The sequence below is a fragment of the Ipomoea nil genome, unplaced genomic scaffold, assembly GCF_001879475.1.
Source record: "Ipomoea nil cultivar Tokyo-kokei standard unplaced genomic scaffold, Asagao_1.1 scaffold1378, whole genome shotgun sequence".
Taxonomy (NCBI): domain Eukaryota; kingdom Viridiplantae; phylum Streptophyta; class Magnoliopsida; order Solanales; family Convolvulaceae; genus Ipomoea; species Ipomoea nil.
This window is the reverse complement of record NW_017617806.1, coordinates 6,062-26,554: the sequence shown is the minus strand read 5'-3', so window position 1 is coordinate 26,554 and position 20,493 is coordinate 6,062. Positions and strand designations below refer to the sequence as shown.

The window sequence follows — 20,493 nt, the reverse complement described above, 5'->3', positions numbered from 1 at the left end:
GGATCACAACTCAAGCTTTTCTATCATTGAATATGTCCAATTCCTATGCTATCCCCCCCGCCTCATGTTTTAATTTTTTTTTTTTTAATCTACAGGTGATTCTCTAGTTGTTGGATATGAAGCATTGGTGGACGGCATAAATCAGTTTTCCATGATTGAGAAACAATCCAAAGCATTCAAATCTAATATTTACCAGTTCTTTGAATTCAAGAAGTTACTAGGGGTTGATAATGCATCTCTACCTGAATCATCTGCGGCAAACTTAATGATACTCCGTGCATGTATAAAGTCAATGTCCTTAAGACTGTGCCGTACAAAAGGAGATTCTGTTGCTGCTGATGTCATTGCAGAGGCTAATTCACAATTTACTTGCACTGCATCATTTAGAAACGATGAACTTCAATGCCTAAAGATTTCGTTCTCTACGCTATCATTATTTTCATTACTCAATTCAGTTATGCTTGCAGAATGTCCTTCGACTTCCACTATTTCTGTTCTGGACTTGACCTATTTAATATCAAAGGAGAATGGAAGTATACTTCTACTTTCCATTCCTTCAGTTGATTTTTGGCTGCATACATATGATTGGGGTGAGTTAGTGAACTTAGTTCAGTCTTTTATTCAAGAACAGCCTGTAACTCATACTTTGAGCACCCCGCCAGAGAATCTCACTTCCGCTTTTGTGGATGAAATTGAAAATGAGGCAATTGATACTTTAAGACACTCTCATAGGCTTCCAAATATTTCATCTTGCTCTGGTTCTGAATATGTGAAGCCTTCTACTGTATTCCCCAGAGTAGAGCTCGAAATTGTTGGCACAACAGTTCACATTCCTGTTTGGGTGAGAAAAGATGCCTTTGACATCTTTGAAGGAAATAAGAATGATAATCTGGATGACTTACGAAGCATGATTTATGGAAATCAGCATGGCTTTATCACAGTTAAGTTGCAAAAGGGAACTGTCAAACTGGCTATTGGTGGGAAAGGTATGAGGCTTGAACTCTGTCTGGATCATACAAAGGGGTCAGTGGAGCTCCGTGGGGAAGATAAATTACACACATCGCCTCTTTTTCAATTGTTCCAAGTCAATTTGGATGCTGAAATTTCTTCTTATCTGGTGAATGGGATCCGCGGGAAACTGGACATTCAATGTGATAGTCTGGATGTGTGGCTTTCGAATCATATATTTTACTTCTGGTGTTTTGTGCATTTTCAAAATCAGGCTGCTGACACTTCTCAATTCATTATCAATTGCATGGATTCAAAAGTCCACTTGAGGAAGCTGTCTCTTTTTTTGACTAATGGGAAGGTAGTTTTTGTTTAAATTTCTCTATTTTTGTTGCACTGGAGTCCCTTCCTACATAACAAGATTCGTTACTGGTTGACTATGCATTAATTTCTCTCTATTTGAACATTCTGCATATGAAATATCTTCATTGTTCTAGCCTAAATGCTAATCAAACATCCTAAAAGAAGAGTATAAAACATACACACATAAACATCAAGGTAGCCCCACAGTGCTTGTAGTCACGTACACTATACATTTCATAGCATATTATATGTATTTTGAACCAGTACACAATTTCCTTTACTTATAAAGAGCTATGGCTGCTTTATAGAACTAAATAAGATACATATTTTGTCATAACCACGTTTAGAATGAATTTCCAATGTGTAGAATATTTCGCATATATGGTTCTTTTTATAGACTTATACTAAGTCCAAAGATTATTACCATACAAAATAAGCAGATCCATGCTAGTATGTTTCGGTACTGTCCAAAGACTTGGTGCTTGCTTTTCTCAAATTGATATGGAAAGCAACAGACTAGACCTAATTCTCTATCTTAAATATTCTTTATAGTGTTTAGTGATAAGTTTTTGTTTTTGTTTATTTATTTATTTAATTAGAAGCTTTTCACTATAAATTATGGAAACTAGAATATCTGATTCTATTTTAAATGTTTTGCTAGTAGGCTCTTTTCTTTAATGTATTTAGTTTTAAAGAAGTAAAAGATGATTTAATAATTGATACTTTGCAGCAAATCTTACATGGGAGATGTTGGTGTAAGTTTCACTTTGGTATGAGAGTGTTGAGGACAAAAATATACAGTAAATGTTTGCCTTCACTAATCACCCTGTGTTCGAACTATAAAAGAATATTTTCCCAAACGTGAGGTTGTGTGTTGTGGATAGTGTTATAAAGTAGAATTAATTCCAAATTTAGTCCTTCACTATGGTGGCATTTCCAGATTCAGTTCTTAACAAATAATAAATAATGACCATATTTTTTCCTTGACTTTGATGACAATATTAGATTTAGTCATTCATTACCGATTTTGTTTGATTTTTATAAAATTGGGGAGTTAAAAGTTAAATTATTATCTGCCAATAGATTTCTTTTGTTACTACTTCTTTCTTTGACTCCATTAAAGCTTATTTTAATGCACTTACACAGTTCTGTGTGGATTTGGATGCTGAACATTGTGCCAGAATCCTGATTGTCAGAGCAAAGCTAGTAATTGGTGAATGTTAACTTTGATGATTCCTCTATTGACATTATAATAATTTACCTTTTAATTCTAAAATTTCACAAAATAAGACAAAATTGGTAATAAATGACTGAATCTGAAATTGTCACCAGAGGGTCAAATTATTAGTCAATGACTAAATTTGGAAATGCCAGTATGCCACCATAGTTGAGGACTAAATCTGGAATTAACTTTTATAAATGTTTCCCCACTAGCAGCTTAAAAATATAGCATTTATTCTTCAAGCTCATTATTATTACTCCCTATGTCTAATTGTTAATTCCACTCTGATTAGGAAATTAGGTAGTGTATAATGAAAGTCCGGTCAGTGCATTTATGCATACCCCAACCTTTGCCTTTAATACTCATAACTTGTTTTATGATATTCATGTTATGATTTTGTGACTTAATTTGTTAAATATCCTTTTGAAGTTTAACTGTGGAAGATCCCATAAAGAAAACATGGCCAATAAAAATGGTGTAAAGGGTGTCATTATTGAATTGGAGTTTGATTTAGACCGGTTCTGCTTTAACTAGTCAGTAAACAGCTGTTGGCTAAGGAAAGAGAATTTTTCAGATAATTCAATTGAGGGCCCAGGAAGTCCAGTCATTTTAGTCTCCTGCTTATAGTTATATATGTAAATTTTACTTTCATTTACATTGGCTGAACTTATGAAAACAAATGTGATCTTGCATGTCTCTAAACTTAAGAAGATTGAAAAGGTGTCACAGTGTCATTTGTTGATCCTTCACTTAGCTGAATGTTGCTTGAAACAATTTTGATGTTCATTTTGATAATTCTCCTTATATTTTTTGTGAAATGATATTATATCAGAAGGCGTTAAAATCTATTATATCTTTCAAGTTTTGCTAATTCAAAATCATTATGTTTCTTATAGTGGAGTTCTACTGGACCTCTGATGGAGTTTTTGATCCAAAACTTACTCCTTCACTCAAGCTTAAATGACAAAGAAATTCAGGTGTCAGTTGTGGGTGATATACAAGCCTACTATAATAATATTGACAAGGTATTGTAGAGTTACAGGAATCTTGATGCTGTGTGCTTGCTTCTTTCTCTCTGAAGTCTCAAATAAGTTCTTTATTTGTGTTGCCTCAGGTGTTGTGGGAACCATTTATAGAGCCCTGGGGTTTCCAGCTATGCTTATGCAGAATACATGACAAGACTTCGCTTCTAAGTACTGAAGCTTCTACTGAGATTCGTCTTGAATCTACTTCTCAGCTTAAGTTGAACATCACTGAATCCCTTGTTGAGGTACTTGTGGTTTAACCTTTACAGTACACTTTCGCAATCAAAAGGAAATTTTTCTTGGTACTTCATAGCATGAGATAGGTCATGCCTGCCTGGATGGCTTGTTGACTTGGGGGAGCGGGGGGGGGGGGGGGGGGGTTGGAGGCAGTGGTATTTGTGACATTATAGTGAAGAAATTCTGAAATTCTTACATACAATAATGGTGTGATTACAGCAGTGTATATACAACCTACTCTAATAAAGGAAAGAACTAATTAGCTTAATTCTTCCCTTAAAAAATTGGTAACTGAAAATCAAGAACTGATTTATAGGAGATACTGAAAATCACCCTCAACCTCTCCATTATTCCTAAAATATTTTCCTAAAATAAATTCCCTAACTTTGACTCCTTACTATTCAACATAGTGCCAGTTAAATATGGAAATAAGATAAATGGGTGGAATGTATTAAATGTGTAAACCATAAGATTGGGAAAAATAACCAAAGCTCCACAATTTTGTTTAGAATAGCTCTATTTTTACGAATCTTTGGATAGTTACAGAAAATGAAATGGTGATTTCAAAGGCCCTCATTTCTAGTCTAGTATTTACAGATGTCTTCAAATAGCCTTACAAGTTGACCAAAATATATTCTTTCACAACACCAAGTATACGATTTCTACATCTTGAATGATTGCTTATTATTTTGTTTGACCGTTTGCACTCTAATTGAGCTAATGTTCTCAATGATGACCCAAAAACACCAAGTGAGCTAATTACTGGTCCACTTCAACAAATTGAATCCAGTATTTATAGATGAATTGAATCCCTCTTTTTCTGTTTTTATTTTGAATTATCATTTGGAGGAAGTAAGATTTATTATTTCTCTGTTTTTCTAGATTTCTTGCATCTCTTCCCCCCACCCCAACCCCCCCCCCCCCCCCCCCCCCCCCCCAAAAAAAAAATAAAATAATCTCCAGGGTCATGTGCCTTGAAATTCATGGCTTGCCAGAAAAGTGGCAGCGATATGGGGAGTTTATAAAATATTAAAAAAAAAGATGGGGTAAGGGTCAAATAAGCCCTTGAACTATTTATGAAAGTACAATTAAGCCCTCGAATTAGCAAAAGTTCCAATTAGACACCTGAACTTAGAAAAAAGTGCAATTTACCCATTTGATCTGTTATTGCAGGTAACCTCCCAAGTTAAAGGTGATTGGAATGCCATGTCAATATGTTTTGTTGCCTGTAATAACAGGTCAAATGGGGTTAATTGCACATTTGCACTTTTTTTCTAAGTTCAAGTGTCTAATTGGAGCTTTTTCTAGTTTGAGTGCTTAATTGCACTTTCATGAATAGTTCAAGGGCTTATTTGACCCTTATCCCAAAAAAGATTGGTTGAAGTGATTGATGACAAGCTGTTGTAATCTCCATTTGTGAAGGTTGCTTCTAGGACCACTGAGGTAATTAGAGATGCTTGGAACACAGCAGAGATTAGGACTAGTTCAGAAAGCCTAAACTTGCATAGTTCTCGTTTAAATGTGAATTTGGATGGCAGAAGACATGCTCCATATGTACTACAGAATTTGACTTCCTTGCCTCTAAGTTTTTATGTCTATAAAGGGCAGCAAGCCAGCAGTAATTTTTCAGTATCACTTACAAAAAGTGGAAAGCTTTTGCAACCAGGTTTTTCTATTCCTATTGATGTGGAAGAAACTCCAGAAAAACAACATCTACACTGTAAACTATGCTCAAACCTCAGATAAACTTAGTGATGGGCAATCAGCAGAGGCAGCTCATCATTATATCTCTATTCAACTTGAGGGAACATCAATGCCATCTGGTCCTATTTCAATGGATCTTGTAGGTCTGAGGTACTTTGAGGTGGATTTTTCAAAATCATCAAGTAAATCTGATGCTGTTACAAATGAAAATGCTTCAAAAATATTCAAAAAGATTGAAGGGCAAGTTTGCACAGGTTCAGAAACTGGATTTGTTGTTCCCGTAGTTATTGATGTTTCCATTCAGCCTTATACTAAGATGGTGCAGTTGTACTCAACGGTAAGCACATTTACTACCAACAATTGGCATAATTTCAGTTTTGTTTATTTCCGTTTTGTAGCTGCCTCTGAAATATATTTGGTCAGGTGTTACTCTCAAATGCAACTTCAGAACCACTTGAAGTACGGTTGGATATTCCATTTAGTGTATCTCCGAAGGTAATCTCTATAGAAGCAAAAAGGATGTTCCACTGCTTCATTCCATGTAATTAAAATTTTATTTTGATGTCATATAGATCTTACACCTACATGACTCTTTCATTTTAGATTCTGGATCCCATATATCCTGGTCAGCAATGTCCTCTTCCTCTCCATTTGGCTGAAGCAGGCCGCATGAGATGGCGTCCTCTTGGCAATGCTTACTTATGGAGTGAAGCATATAATATTCAAAATATTCTTTCACATGAGAGTAGAATCAGCATCTTGCGTTCCTTTGTTTGCTATCCATCTCATCCAAGCAGTGATCCATTCCGCTGTTGCATATCTGTTCATGATTGGTGCTTACCTTCAGTTGGGCTAACTAAGATGGGTGCATTACGGTCCAATAGGGATACACTTAGACCTTCTTCTGAAATTCGTAATGAATTGTCACATGATATGATTAGATCAAAAAAGAGATATGTCCACCAGTTGACTCTAAGCAGCCCACTAGTTTTGAAAAACTATCTCCCAGAGGCTGTATCGATCACAATAGAAAATGGAGGTGTTACAAGTTCTGCAATATTGTCAGAGGTTTGCATCATTTCTTTGCAGCAGAGATTTTATATATTGATTTTGTTATGCCTTATTTATCTTCATCAATATACTAATCTTTTTTCAGGTGGAAAATTCCTTTTTTCACATTGATTCTTCACATGACTTGACAATTACTTTCCAGTTGCGTGGATTTAACCCTTCAGCTATAAAATTTCCACGTGCTGAAACATTTTGTGAGACAGCTAAGTTCAGTGGAACAAGATTTTCTCTGTGGGAAACCATCATCTTTGATTCTAAATCAAGTTCCGGTAATTTCTAATTGTTAACTGTGTGATTTTGGATCTTACGAAATAGTAAAGCTGCATCATGTTACTGCTTATTTAAAATTTTTATTTGACAATTTCCTTCTTCCATAGGCCCTTTATGCATTACTTTTGAGAAGGTAATGGATGCATTCTCTGGGGCCCGTGAAATTTGCATTTCTGTTCCATTTCTACTATATAATTGCACGGGTTTATCACTTGTTGTATCCAATGCTGTCAATGGGACAAAGGGGCATTGTTGTATTGTTCCTTCATGTTACGATTTGGACAAGCAAGACCTGGTCCCAAGCAGGAAGGATGGTCTTAGCCTCCTATCACCTATTATTGATTCTGATATAGCTCCATATGACAATAGCTTCCCAATATCATCCACGAACAGTTACCCTATCATGAATTCAAATGACAACAGATTATCTGATAATCATTCAAAGGCATTACATTCATCCACAGTTGTACATCGGTATTCACATAACCGCGGTCTATACACTCAAAAATCATCTTCTTCTACTTTCAAGAATCAGTCAGGGTCAAGTAGCCAATCCAGCTTGAGGTCTTCTGATTTCCTTGAAAATGAAAGTGACGTGATTAATTGCTGCATGTATTCTCCCGATTCAAGTTTCTCTTCTGATAAAATTGTAGTTAAGGTCAGTAGATTCCTGTCTGCTTGTGTTACACATAATGCCCCTGAGTCTTGGTCAAATGCTTTTTCCCTTGTCCCCCGTACTGGTTCAACTTCTGTTGTTGTTCCACAACCATCCAAAAGTTCTGGGTACGTAATGTCTGTTAGTGCTGTTGCTGCACCATTTTCTGGAAGGACAAAGATTATTACTTTTCAACCCAGGTACTCTCTTGAGACCATTATGTGTGACCTTACTTTTGTTATTCTAAGACAGGAGCGTAATAGCATGCCAGCAATTAGTATACAATCTTGATCCTTTCTCATTAGTAATTGTGCATAAATCACCGTAATTCTGCAGATATGTGATCAGTAATGCCTGCAACAAGGACCTGTGCTACAGGCAAAAGGGAACTGATGTTGTTTTTCTATTGGAGGCTGGACAACATTCCCATATTCGATGGACAGATACAACAAGGTGTAATACCTTATACTTTTATACCTTGTCCTTTTTCAAATATTATCAGTTTTCATTTCATTCTGTCAATTTTTTATAAAAATTAAAAAAAAGTATATTGATTGCCTGAAGAAAGTTGTTAGAGGAATATGGTGTTAGTTGAGAGGATCTCTCTTAGCCTTAGGTTTCGGTGTTTGAAATCTACGGCTAGGATTAGCTCGTCTTGTATAAATAGCTCTGCACTCCCTTGTACATATACACAGAACATGTAGAAATATACAAGTTGAGTTCATTGTTTAACATGGTATTAGAGCGAGACTGAGGTGAGTGGTTAGTGGGCTTTGGTCGGAAAGAAGAGGCGACGCCGTCGGAAAAAGCGGAGCAGCCACCGGAGTTCTCATGCGCCGCCACGTGCCGGCGCAGTCCTAGGATTCCGACGCCACGCGCCGGCGCGTGCACACTATTCTGGCATCTTCTCCGGTCGAGGCTGGTACCGGCCGGCTCGTCTCTATGAGCCCAAGAGGTCTGGGGTGGTGGTGGAGGCACGTGAGGTCATTTCCGGTGACTTTTCCAGCAAAACGTGTTGGCGATCCCATTTCGTCAAGCAACACAGGCAGCAGAGTTTGCCAGAGAGAAGCTTCCAAGCTCACCGGATCTGTTGTGCACGCCAGGAAGAAACAGAGGTCGCTGGAGGGAGCTGCGCGTCGGAGGAATTGCTGCTGGTCGAGAGAGATGGAGGGGAACCAGCGAGAGAGAGACGATCGAGAGAGAGATGGTAGGTAGGTCCACGAAGCTGGGTGGTCTCATGGCTACAAATAAAAAATGGCGTGGAGGTCTAGTTGATGAATGCTTCTGGAAATTAATTGGAAGCATAATGTGTGGTTAGGTTTGTGCTGCTGACGAGGAATAATTAGGCAGTAGGTTCTTTTGTTTATCGTATTAATAAGTCTTGAGCTTTGTGTTTGGTTTGTCATAGTTTGTCGCTCGTTTTAAGTTAATTTGGTATGGGAGCAATTTTAGGGTCTGAGTTGAGTCAAGTTCAGCATGTTTAGTGTGCGTAAACAGGGGTGCTGCAGGAGTGGGCAGCACAGGTGCCAGGAGTGGGGCGGACCTAGCATATGCCGCGGGGGAGGCCGACGGCTAGAGAATGATTCAGAGTGAATCGGTTTACGTGCATGCACCAGGGAAACGCTGTGGTGTGAGGCAACGTTGATAAGGGTGCATGGTGAGAGGGACAGGTGCACTGTGGTCTAGCAGCGCTAATGGTTTGTAGAGTGAGAGGCAAGTACGCTGTGGTGTTAGGCAGCGGTGATAAGGGTGTGGGGTGTGAGAGGCAGGTGCGGCGCTGTGGTGATTGGGCTAGCTTTTGTTGGCTCTGTAGAAGCGTTGTTGGTGCGACAAGGTCCGTTGTGGACTGGTTTGGCACAGCGTGGTTCGAAGGTTGTTCGAGTGGTTCAAGACTTGGGTGTTAGCCTTGGAAGTTATGAGTCTAGGTGTGGAGTCCCATGGTTCATGTGATACATATGTAACAAGTTGGATGCTCTAACTTGAGGGGGAGTGTTAGGGTTTGTGGAGTGAGAGGCAAGTACGCTATGGTGTTAGGCAGCGGTGATAAGGGTGTGGGGTGTGAGAGGCAGGTGCGGCGTTGTGGTGATTGGGCTAGCTTTTGTTGGCTCTGTAGAAGTGTTGTTGGTGCGACAAGGTCCGTTGTGGACTGGTTTGGCACAACGTGGTTCGAAGGTTGTTCGAGTGGTTCAAGACTTGGGTGTTAGCCTTGGAAGTTTTGAGTCTAGGTGTGGAGTCCTATGGTTCATGTGATACATATGTAACAAGTTGGATGCTCTAACTTGAGGGGGAGTGTTAGAGGAATAGGGTGTTAGTTGAGAGGATCTCTCTTAGCCTTAGGTTTAGGTGTTTGAAATCTACGGCTAGGATTAGCTCTTGTCTTGTATAATAAATAGCTCTACACTCCCTTGTACATATACACAGAACATATAGAAATATACAAGTTGAGTTCATTGTCTAACAAAAGTGAGTAATAAATGGAAATAAAGACAAAATGTCCTCTAATGTGAACGGAAACTGAGAAATAAGAAATGAACAATTCAAAGCACAAACAACTTGCAATTCTCGCTGAAAATAAGATTAAATGTTTTCCACAAAAAGCACCTTTACTTCCCTCCTAATGAGGACATCATAATACTCTATGTTGAAACCCTAGGTCCTTTTAGAAATAGGCCCATTAGGTTAATAGCATATTCCTATTTAAATAGTAGATGTTTGTACAGTTCTTTTGGGTTGAATGCAATGAATCTTTCTACTATTCAACATGGTATCAGAGCCTAAACCTTAAATAATAATTCCGCTTTCTTTCCCGCTGCCGCCACCGGAGTTCACGCCGCCGCTACTGTTTTTTTTGCTTTTGGACATCTGCTTGGTGGTTCTTCTCCCAAACCAAGACCACAGGCCTCACCGGAGCCTCGTCGCGAGCCAAAGCCCGAAGTCCGGTCGCCGTCTGCCGCCGCACGCGCCGCCGCCGTCACCGAGACCTGCCACTGTTTTCCGGCCAGATCTGCCTGTACCGACCTCCGATCGTGACAACGTTACCACCGTTGGATTCGTCTCGAGAAAATGCTTCAGACTGTGTTTTCCGTTTTCTCATCTCTGCCGGTCAACTCGCCGGTCAACGGTCAACTCACCGGTCAACGGTCAACTTTCCGGTCAACCATCCTTTGAGGCAGTTTTTCCCTTTCCTTTTGAATAATATTATGGCTTCATCTCTCGCCGTTGGTACCTCTTCTTTGTTGTGTCTTTCTCAAGCTAGTAACACAAATACTTGGATTCTAGACACAGGTGCCTCAGACCATATTTCTGGTAACTAATGTCACAAAGTCTAAGGCTTTGCCCATGGTTACCTTAGCTAATGGCAATCAAACACCAGCTGCCGGTGTTGGTCAGGCTCATCCTATGCCATCTTTCCCTTTAAAATCAGTTTATCCTATCCCTTTATATGTTCCTAATAGTCCTTTCAACCTTATCTCTGTGAGTAAAATCACCCGTACCCTTAATTGTTCTGTAACCTTTTGTGCGGATTCGGTTGTTGTGCAGGACCGTAGTACGGGGAAGGTGATTGGCACTGGGATTGAGTCACAAGGCCTCTATTACCTCCGTGGTGGTGATCTTGCTGCCTATGCTTCTACAGATTCTCACTTGCTTCTCCATAGTCGTTTGGGCCACCCTAGTCTCTCCAAACTTCGACGGATGGTTCCAGGTTTATCTATAGAGTCATTAGATTGTGAGTCGTGTCACCTTGGAAAGCAATCACGTAAATCCTTTCCACGGAGAGTCAATAATCGGGCTGCGTCTCTTTTTGATTTAGTCCATACTGATGTTTGGGGTCCATGTCGTGTCAATTCTGCTTTGGGGTTTCGTTACTTTGTCACTTTTACAGATGATTATTCTAGGTGTACTTGGTTGTTCCTTATGAAAGATCGTTCTGAGTTATTCCAGATTTTTCAAAATTTTTGTGTTGAAATACAAACTCAATTTGGTAAACCCATTCGTGTTCTGCGTAGTGACAATGCTAAAGAATATCTCTCTAACCCCTTTCAATCCTATATGACTTCTCGGGGTATGTTACACCAACGGTCGTGTGTTTACACACCTCAGCAGAATGGGGTGGCTGAGCGTAAGAATCGACATTTAGTTGAAATTGCTCACACTATGTTAGTTCATTCTCATGTTCCTCATCATTTTTGGGCTGATGCTATTCTTACTGCGTGTTACTTGATAAATCGCATGCCATCCTCAGTCCTAAACAATGAAACGCCATATTCCATTGTGTATCCTTCTGTTGATTTTTTCCTTCTTCCACCTCGGGTTTTTGAGTGTGTTTGTTTTGTTCATGACATGACTCCTGGGCATTCGAAATTGGCCCCTAAAGCTGTCAAGTGTGTTTTCTTAGGTTATTCCTGGCACCAAAAGGGTTATCGGTGTTATTCTCCAGAACTTAATCGTCGTTTGTGTCTGCTGATGTCACATTTATTGAGTCTACTTCTTTTTTCCAGCCCACACCAGGTAACGCAGTCTCTATTTCAGAGGTTCTCCCTCTTCCTTATCTTGGTTCACTTCCTCTTGTTCAAGATCATAATCCTCCAATTGCTCCTGACCGCCCCCTTCAAGTCTACCATCGCCGTCCTCGCCCTGTGTCTGTTGAGGCTCCTGTTGACTCACCCATGCCACCCGATCCTCCTCCGGCTGCGGTTCCACCACTTCAATTGCAATCTGACGCTGATCCCACTGAGGCACCCATTGCTATCCGGAAAGGTACACGTTCTACTCGTAACCCTCATCCTATATATACCTTTTTGAGTTATCATCGTGTATCTTCTCCTTACTTTGCCTTCCTTTCTCACCTTTCTTCTGTGTCTATACCTAAATCCACTCGTGAGGCCCTCTCGGATCCCGATTGGCGCCAAGCCATGTTCACTGAGATGGAGGCCCTGGAGTCTAGTGGCACATGGGAGTTGGTTCCCCTCCCTCCTGGTAAAACCGTTGTTGGTTGTAGGTGGATTTATACTGTGAAGGTGGGCCCTGATGGCAAGATTGATCGCCTTAAGGCACGACTGGTGGCAAAAGGCTACACTCAAATTTTTGGTCTGGATTACACTGATACTTTTTCTCCTGTAGCTAAAATTGCATCAGTTCGATTACTTTTATCTTTGGCAGCAATCAATCATTGGGATTTACACCAATTGGATATCAAGAATGCTTTTCTACATGGCGATCTTCAAGAGGAGGTTTATATGGAGCAACCACCTGGGTTTGTTGCTCAGGGGGAGCCTGGTCTGGTATGTAAACTTCGTCGTTCCTTGTATGGTTTGAAGCAATCTCCACGGGCTTGGTTTGGAAGATTTAGCTCTGTGGTATGTGAGTTTGGTATGACTAGAAGTGAAGTTGATCATTCTGTTTTCTATCGTCATTCTAATGGGAAATGCATATACCTTGTAGTATATGTGGATGACATTGTTATTACAGGGAGTGATCGGGAGGGCATATCTCAGTTGAAAGAGTATCTCTTCAGTCGATTTCAGACTAAGGATTTGGGTAAGCTGAAATACTTTCTTGGAATTGAAGTAGCCCAGTCTAGTAGTGGTATTGTCATTTCTCAAAGAAAGTATGCACTGGATATTTTAGAAGAAACTGGCATGTTGGATTATAGACCGGTAGATAATCCAATGGGTCCGAATGTTAAACTTTTACCAAGACAAGGGGAGCCATTACTTGACCGAGAACGATATAGGAGATTAATTGGAAAATTGAATTACCTCACAATCACACGACCAGATATCTCTTTTGCAATTAGTGTGTTGAGTCAGTTTCTTGAGAATCCTTGTGATACTCATTGGGATGGTGCTTTTCGGGTTCTAAGGTATATCAAGAGAGCACCAGGACAAGGTTTACTATATGAAGATAGAGGACATGCTCAGGTTGTTGGGTATTCTGATGCAAATTGGGCTGGTTGTCCGTTTGACCGGCGCTCTACTTCGGGTTATTGTGTACTCATTGGTGGTAATCTCATATCTTGGAAAAGTAAGAAGCAAGATGTTGTTGCCAGGTCCAATGCTGAAGCTGAATACCGAGCCATGGCCCTTGCCACGTGTGAGCTTATGTGGCTGAAGCACTTACTACAAGAGTTGCAATGTGGCAAGGTTGCTCAAATGACATTGATATGTGACAACCAAGCAGCTCTACATATTGCCTCAAATCCAGTTTATCACGAGAGAACCAAACATATTGAGGTTGATTGTCACTTCATTAGAGAGAAGATTGTGTCAGGGTGTATCAAAACAAGCTTTGTCAACTCTGCAGATCAATTGGCTGATATTTTGACAAAACCCCTTAGAGCTCCAAGGGTTGAGTATATTTGTAACAAGCTTGGAGCATATGATTTATACTCTCCAGCTTGAGGGGGAGTGTTGAAACCCTAGGTCCTTTTAGAAATAGGCCCATTAGGTTAATAGCATATTCCTATTTAAATAGTAGATGTTTGTACAGTTCTTTTGAGTTGAATACAATGAATCTTTCTACTATTCAACACTCTAGAAAGAGTTCTCAGAAAATGGATGTCCTGAAAGTAGAGGTGCTTCTCAGCCTATTGGCCATCATTATGGCTATACTTGCCCACAATCTGCACCCTATACTTCTAAGAATTTTGTTTCAATGTTTTGCAGAGAATTACTAGTTTCTTTTCGTTTTGTTGAACCTGGATGGCAATGGTCAGGATGCTTCTTGCCTGAACATTTAGGTGATACTCAGGTGAAAATGAGAAACTTTGTTTCTGGTGCTGTTAATATGATTCGCGTAGAAGTGCAAAGTGCTGATTTCTCCATTAGAGATGAAAAGATTGTTGGAAGCCCACGTGGAAACTCTGGGACAAACCTGATTCTTTTGTCAGATGATGACACAGGCTTTATGCCATACAGGATTGATAATTTCTCAAAGGAGGTTAGTGCGTTATGCCAGTATTTGCACAGTAAGCTTTATGCCTCAGGTTTGTGTTGCAAAGGTATTCATGCAAATCAACTCTGACAGCTGCTCAATCAACCTTTTTCTAATATGTATTCAATTTTCTTTATTCTTATAATCTATTTAGTTCTTTGTGTATACATAAAATGGTTGAGATGATGTGCTTTGCTCTTACAACTTTGCTGTTGCTTTCCCAAAATATTAAGGCAATTTATGCTCCAATTCTAGAGAGCAATCACAGTATATGCTGCTGGTTCATGAAATAATGCAGTTCAACATAGTAACTTGCATTTAAATTTTTGAAGTTTTTCTTTACTCTTGAATTAAGATATCCATCGTCAAATATCAGATATACTTATTATCTGACATGATGTCTTTGACGAGATGCAGAGACTACGCGTTTACCAACAAAGGTGTGAGGCTTTTGAAACGATGATTTACTCCTACAGTTCTTGCCCTTATGCATGGGATGAACCTTGTTACCCGCATCGTTTAACTGTTGAGGTATGATCTGCTACATTTGACAGATGAATGACATCTGGTGGACATACATGAGTAATTTTTCTTGAAATCTGTAAGGTTCCTGGTGAACGTGTCGTAGGATCATATACTCTTGATGACGTAAAGGACTACACACCTGTTTGTTTATCAGCTACTTCTGAGGTACCTTCCGATGTCTGTTATTAATGCTCTTTTACTACTGTCTTTTGCTTTTATAACTGTAATCCTTTTATTCTGGGATTCAAAGTGATAATAATAACATCACCATCAACAATAATAATTTGTATATTTTTTCATTGCTTGCTGAGCTTGTTTCATTTGTTAAGCTTGTAATATCTGCTTACTCTTTACAGAAACCTGAAAGAACTCTGCTTGTTTCTGTCTGTTCTGAAGGAGCAACTAAGGTGCTTATTTTATGATTATGGGGGTGTAAATACTTTTGTTTATTTATTCCCTGTAAAATAATGTTTCTTTCTTTTTCCCTCGTGATAAGGTTCTTCGCATTATTGATTCAAGCTGCCATGATTTAAACGATTCAAAGGGCCCATGTCTCCCACAGTTTAAAGATAAAGGAAATCATGCCAGGAAGCTTGAATCTGTTGCTCACTTCAAGGAGAGAATTGTGGTTGACATTCCCTTTGTTGGAATATCTTTAATAAATTCTATACCAGAGGTACCTAAAATTTTATATAGAGGATATTACAACCTTGTTTTAGGTGCCAAAAGTAACCCTTGGTATCTTGTGGGTTTTATTTTGTAGGAATTGCTTTTTGCTTGTGCAAGGAACATTACCATGAATTTTGGGCAGAGTCTAGATCAACAAAAGTTCTCCTTGCAAATTATGTCTTTGCAAATCGATAACCAGTTGCCTGGTACTCCTTACCCTGTCATCCTATCTTTTGACCATAATATTGGCATTACCAGTAGAGATACAAGAGATGCAGCTATTGGGACCCAGGAACCTGCATTCTCTGTAGTTGTAGCAAAGTGGAGGAACAAATATCTTTCACTGGTTTCATTTGAATATATAGGCTTAAGGTTTGTTTTCTGCACCAGCGGCTGTGAAAATTTTTGCTAGTTTTGTCATTCCTTGACATGTTACATGCTTTGTACTTGCAGAGTGGCTGAACTTCATCTAGAACTTGATCAAGAAGTGATATTGAGCTTGTTTGACTTTATCAAGTCAGTATCTTCAAGGTTGCAGAGCAGAGTGTTGCAGCATATGAGTCCAACCCTACATCCAATATTTTCTGATTTGGAATCGGATTTGTCTATCCATTCCTGCTCTCTAGACTTTGAACCTCTGAATTCAAATTCTAAGCAGCACCCTGTATCAAACATTACTTTATTTCATGAAAGCAGCAAGAACTCTTTGCTGCCTCCAATAATCCCTATTGGTGCACCATGGCAGCAGATTCACCTTCTGGCCAGAAAGCAGAAGAAAATATATGTTGAATTTCTTGATATGTCCTCAATCAAACTGACTTTAAGGTAAGTCATTCTTCCCACTAGTCATGCTTGTAGTGTACTGTGTACAAAACTTGATTCTATGCAGCATGAATTTTTCATGCAGCTTTTCTAGCAGTCCTTGGATGCTTCGAAATGGGGTCCTTACATCTGGTGAATCTCTTGTTCATGTAAGTGGTGATTGGTGAAGGTGCCATGCATATCCGAGACTCAGAAGTTCATACAGTATAAACATTTTTCAATGATTTTAGCATATGAAGTGCCAAAGGGCAGTGCATTTTTGCTATTGTTGCAATTAGAATTATATTTATATAACTTTTTTCAATTCAAGCCCTGTGACACTAAGAATTACAGAGTGGTCTAATGGCACTTGCTGATGTGGAGGGAGCACAAATTCATCTCAAACATTTGATTCTATCACATCAACTAGCTAGCTGGGAATCCATCCAAGAGATCCTCATTGGGCATTACAGTAGACAATTTCTTCATGAAATGTATAAGGTTAGTGGTTCTCATCACAAGGAGCTCAGTGTTCAAATATTTAAATGCTAGAACCCTGTAAAAATACCTCATATCAAACCATCAGCTAAAGGTACTTTATTGGTTAGTTGTATTCTCCATTGCATTTTATGTTTGGAATGCCTATATGCATATATAATGAGTTGAAGGTAAATGTACATATTTGTTATTTACACCCATTACAGGAGGATATTAGGATGGTAATTATTTTCCACTTGGTTCTACAATGATGATGTGCTTCATTTTGTCGATGCCAGGCTATTTACCTAGTGACACCATACAAAAGAAAGATGAGAATATGATGTCTTATACTTTCAACCCTAGAACCCATTGAAGGCTCCAGAGTCCATAGGATCCTTAATCATGAAGACTAGTTGAAAGATCCAATTGAAATACTGTGCTTTACTCTCTAGTGTCCTTGGAACCCTTGACCATTGATTAGTAGGTTTCTGCTGCACATTCAACCAAAGGAAACAAAACAGCATTGTATTGAGAATGGACTATTATAATGTGAATAACAATAAAATACAAGAAACAAAAACCAAGGTGCCACTTAAAGTGTTCTGTCTCCTGATTTGCTATTCTGGCAATTTATGTACAAATTTTTCATTGTGCACATTTTCTTTGTTGACCAAGTATGAAGTTACTTCTTTGACATGTTCTAATTGATAACAATCCAGAATTTCCAACGTGATCTGCACTTCTCCAAAAGCTTCCTGTTTTGCTACAATTATTTCTATAGACCCTCTTCTAATTTTGCAACCAAAAAGGTTTGAATTTAGTAGCAACCAGGACTTGTTGTTGATTGCATTACAGGTGCTTGGTTCAGCTGGAGTGATAGGTAATCCAATGGGGTTCGCAAGGAGTGTAACTCTTGGCATCAAAGATTTCTTATCAGCTCCTTTGCAAAGTGTTTTCCAGGTACTATACGTATATGATTTGTTCACTAATCAAATTTTCTCTTCTAATACTAGGCTCAAAATTGCTTCTGCAGAGTCGTGCAGGACTTATTAAAGGCATGGCACAAGGCACCTCCAGTCTCTTGAGCAACACTGTCTATGCAATAAGTGATACAGCCACTCAATTTAGCAAGGCTGCACAGAAGGTTTATGATTGCCTTTGTCTAACACTTGAGAATTGTAAATCCTGTGGTTATTTTATCTAAAATGCAATTCAACCTTAACAATGTAGGGCATTGTTGCATTTACATTTGATGACCACAGTATAGCAAATATGGATAGACCCCAGAAAGGAATATCCGCCCAGAGTAAAGGTGTAATAAATGAATTCCTGGAGGTATTTGCTTGCACTTCATAGCTACATTGATTTTAGTTTCCTCTTCTTATCCATTCTTTTTATTTGTTTGATTTGTCTACTTTTCATGGCACTGACGTGCTAGAATTTCTTAGTACACCTCATCAAATAATTTAACCTGTATGGCTGTATAGTAATATAGAAAGTTCTGAGTCTTGCAAGTTTACTTTATCTCCTTGTTTTTACCTTTTTTGAAGTTTGTTGTGTTGATACTCAGGGACTAACTGGTCTACTACAATCACCTATAAAGGGGGCTGAAAAACATGGACTTCCAGGAGTAGTCTCAGGTATTACTTACTAGTTGAAGATTAATTTCTAGATTAATTTATCGCTGTGGTAATGGTGTTTGCAAGCTGCGTGAGAGGTTTAATTCATGTTTTAAGATTTTCCTTTGTTCCAGGTATAGCCCTTGGTGTGACGGGACTCGTGGCAAAACCTACTGCTAGTGTCCTTGATATCACTGGTAAAACAGCACAAAGCATTAGAAATTGGAGCAAGCGGCATCACAGTGGATGCCACCGCTTTAGGGTTCGTTTGCCAAGGCATTTAAGCAGGGAATACCCCTTGAGGCCATACTGTTGGGAGGAAGCAATTGGATCATCTGTACTCCAGGAGGTTGATGATAGTTTAAATCTCAAGGATGAGGTCCTAGTCATCTGTAATGCACTCAAAGAGGATGGGAGATTTGTAATCATCACTGAGAGACTCATCTTAGTTGTCAGTAGCAAAAGTTTGGAAAATTTGGGTAAGCCCGAGTTTCGTGGAGTTCCTGCTAACCTGGAATGGGTGATAGACATGGAGATTGGAATGGATAGCATCATCCATGCTGATAATGATGGTGAGGTGGTGCATATCATAGGAAGTAGGTCAGATATAGTAATGAAGCAGAATCAGCAGAAAAGAGGTTGGGGAACAGAAGGCAAGCGAAGCTGGAACAATAATCCTCGTGCTCCTCTTCCATTATTCCAAACTGACTTGCTCTTTACATCAAAAGAAAGGGCAACGGACTTTCTACACACACTTTTGTCTGCAATTGACCAGGCTAAAGAGCAAGGCCGGTGCCATGTGCATCTTTTGCACCAAAGTAGCCTAAGGTAGATTTTTAAACAAATTAAAAGAGTGGCTAAACTTATCATGACAATGTTGGAGAAAAACAGAGGATATGTTAATTGTTTTGTACATATGCCCCAATTGTGTAGTACGTAATCAATCAAGCTGAAATTTGACAACACTCATTGTCCTTGTCCTTTCTGTGGCTCGTATTGTGAGCTGTAATGCATTCAACTGTGGTATTGTCAGTGCCTGAGAAAGTGAAGAGAAGGTTTCTGAATCAGTGAATAGAAAGGTGAATACACAGTTCTATATGTACATCTAAAAGACCTCTAAGAAGGAAATAAGACATTATTTCCTTATGTTATTGAATTCCTTATAAATTTCCATGCTACCTAATAATATATGTACATTCCATAACACTTTCCCTCAAGTTGGTACATAGATGTTAATTATGGCCAACTTGTTACACAAATAACAAACTCAAGTTCTATTTAGGGCCTTTGTGAATAGATCCTTTAATTGTTCTCCAGTTGGTCTTTTAGGGTCCGTTTAGAAAGCAGGAAAATTACTTCTGGAAAATGACTCATTTTCGGAAAAATATTTTCTTTTCCCGTGTTTGGCTGCACAACAGAAAACTGTGTTTGGTTCATTTTTCAGAAAATGAGTAGGAAAATGAACAAAATTGTATACTTCACCATTTTGATTATTATAATGCCAATGCGAAGAGAAATTAGTTTGTCCTATAATCTTTTAACCCATTTAGAACCCAAACAACAATTTATTTATTTTTTTTTTAAAAATAAAATTTTGGTTTCCTTGTCGGAAACCAAACCAAAGCACTGGTTTGGTTTCCAGCAAGAAATCAATCGCGGAAACCAAACCAGAGCATGGTTTCCGGCAAGGAAACCAATCTGGTTTCATTCTTGGAACCCTCTGGTTTTCCAAGTCGGAAAACCAAACTGGTTTTCGACGTGGAAAACCAGATCTGTAGGTTTCCAAGTCGGAAACTGTTTTCGGTGGTCGAGAAGGAAGTGGCGCGACGAAGGTTTTCGGTGGTCGAGCAGAAAGCGGCGCGGCAAAGGTTTCCGTTGGTCAAGAAGGAAGCGGCGCAACAAAAAGTCTCCATGATTGTGCGAATGAGGAAATAACGATGTGCGAAGAAGAAGAAAAACGCGGAAAATGAC

The 20,493-nt window shown here is 39.1% G+C and overlaps 1 pseudogene; it reads left to right on the top strand.

The window, feature by feature from the left end:
• LOC109186045 overlaps window positions 1-19,670 on the top strand; it is a 43,593-nt pseudogene extending 23,923 nt beyond the window's left edge.
• Window positions 19,671-20,493: the final 823 nt, after the last annotated feature.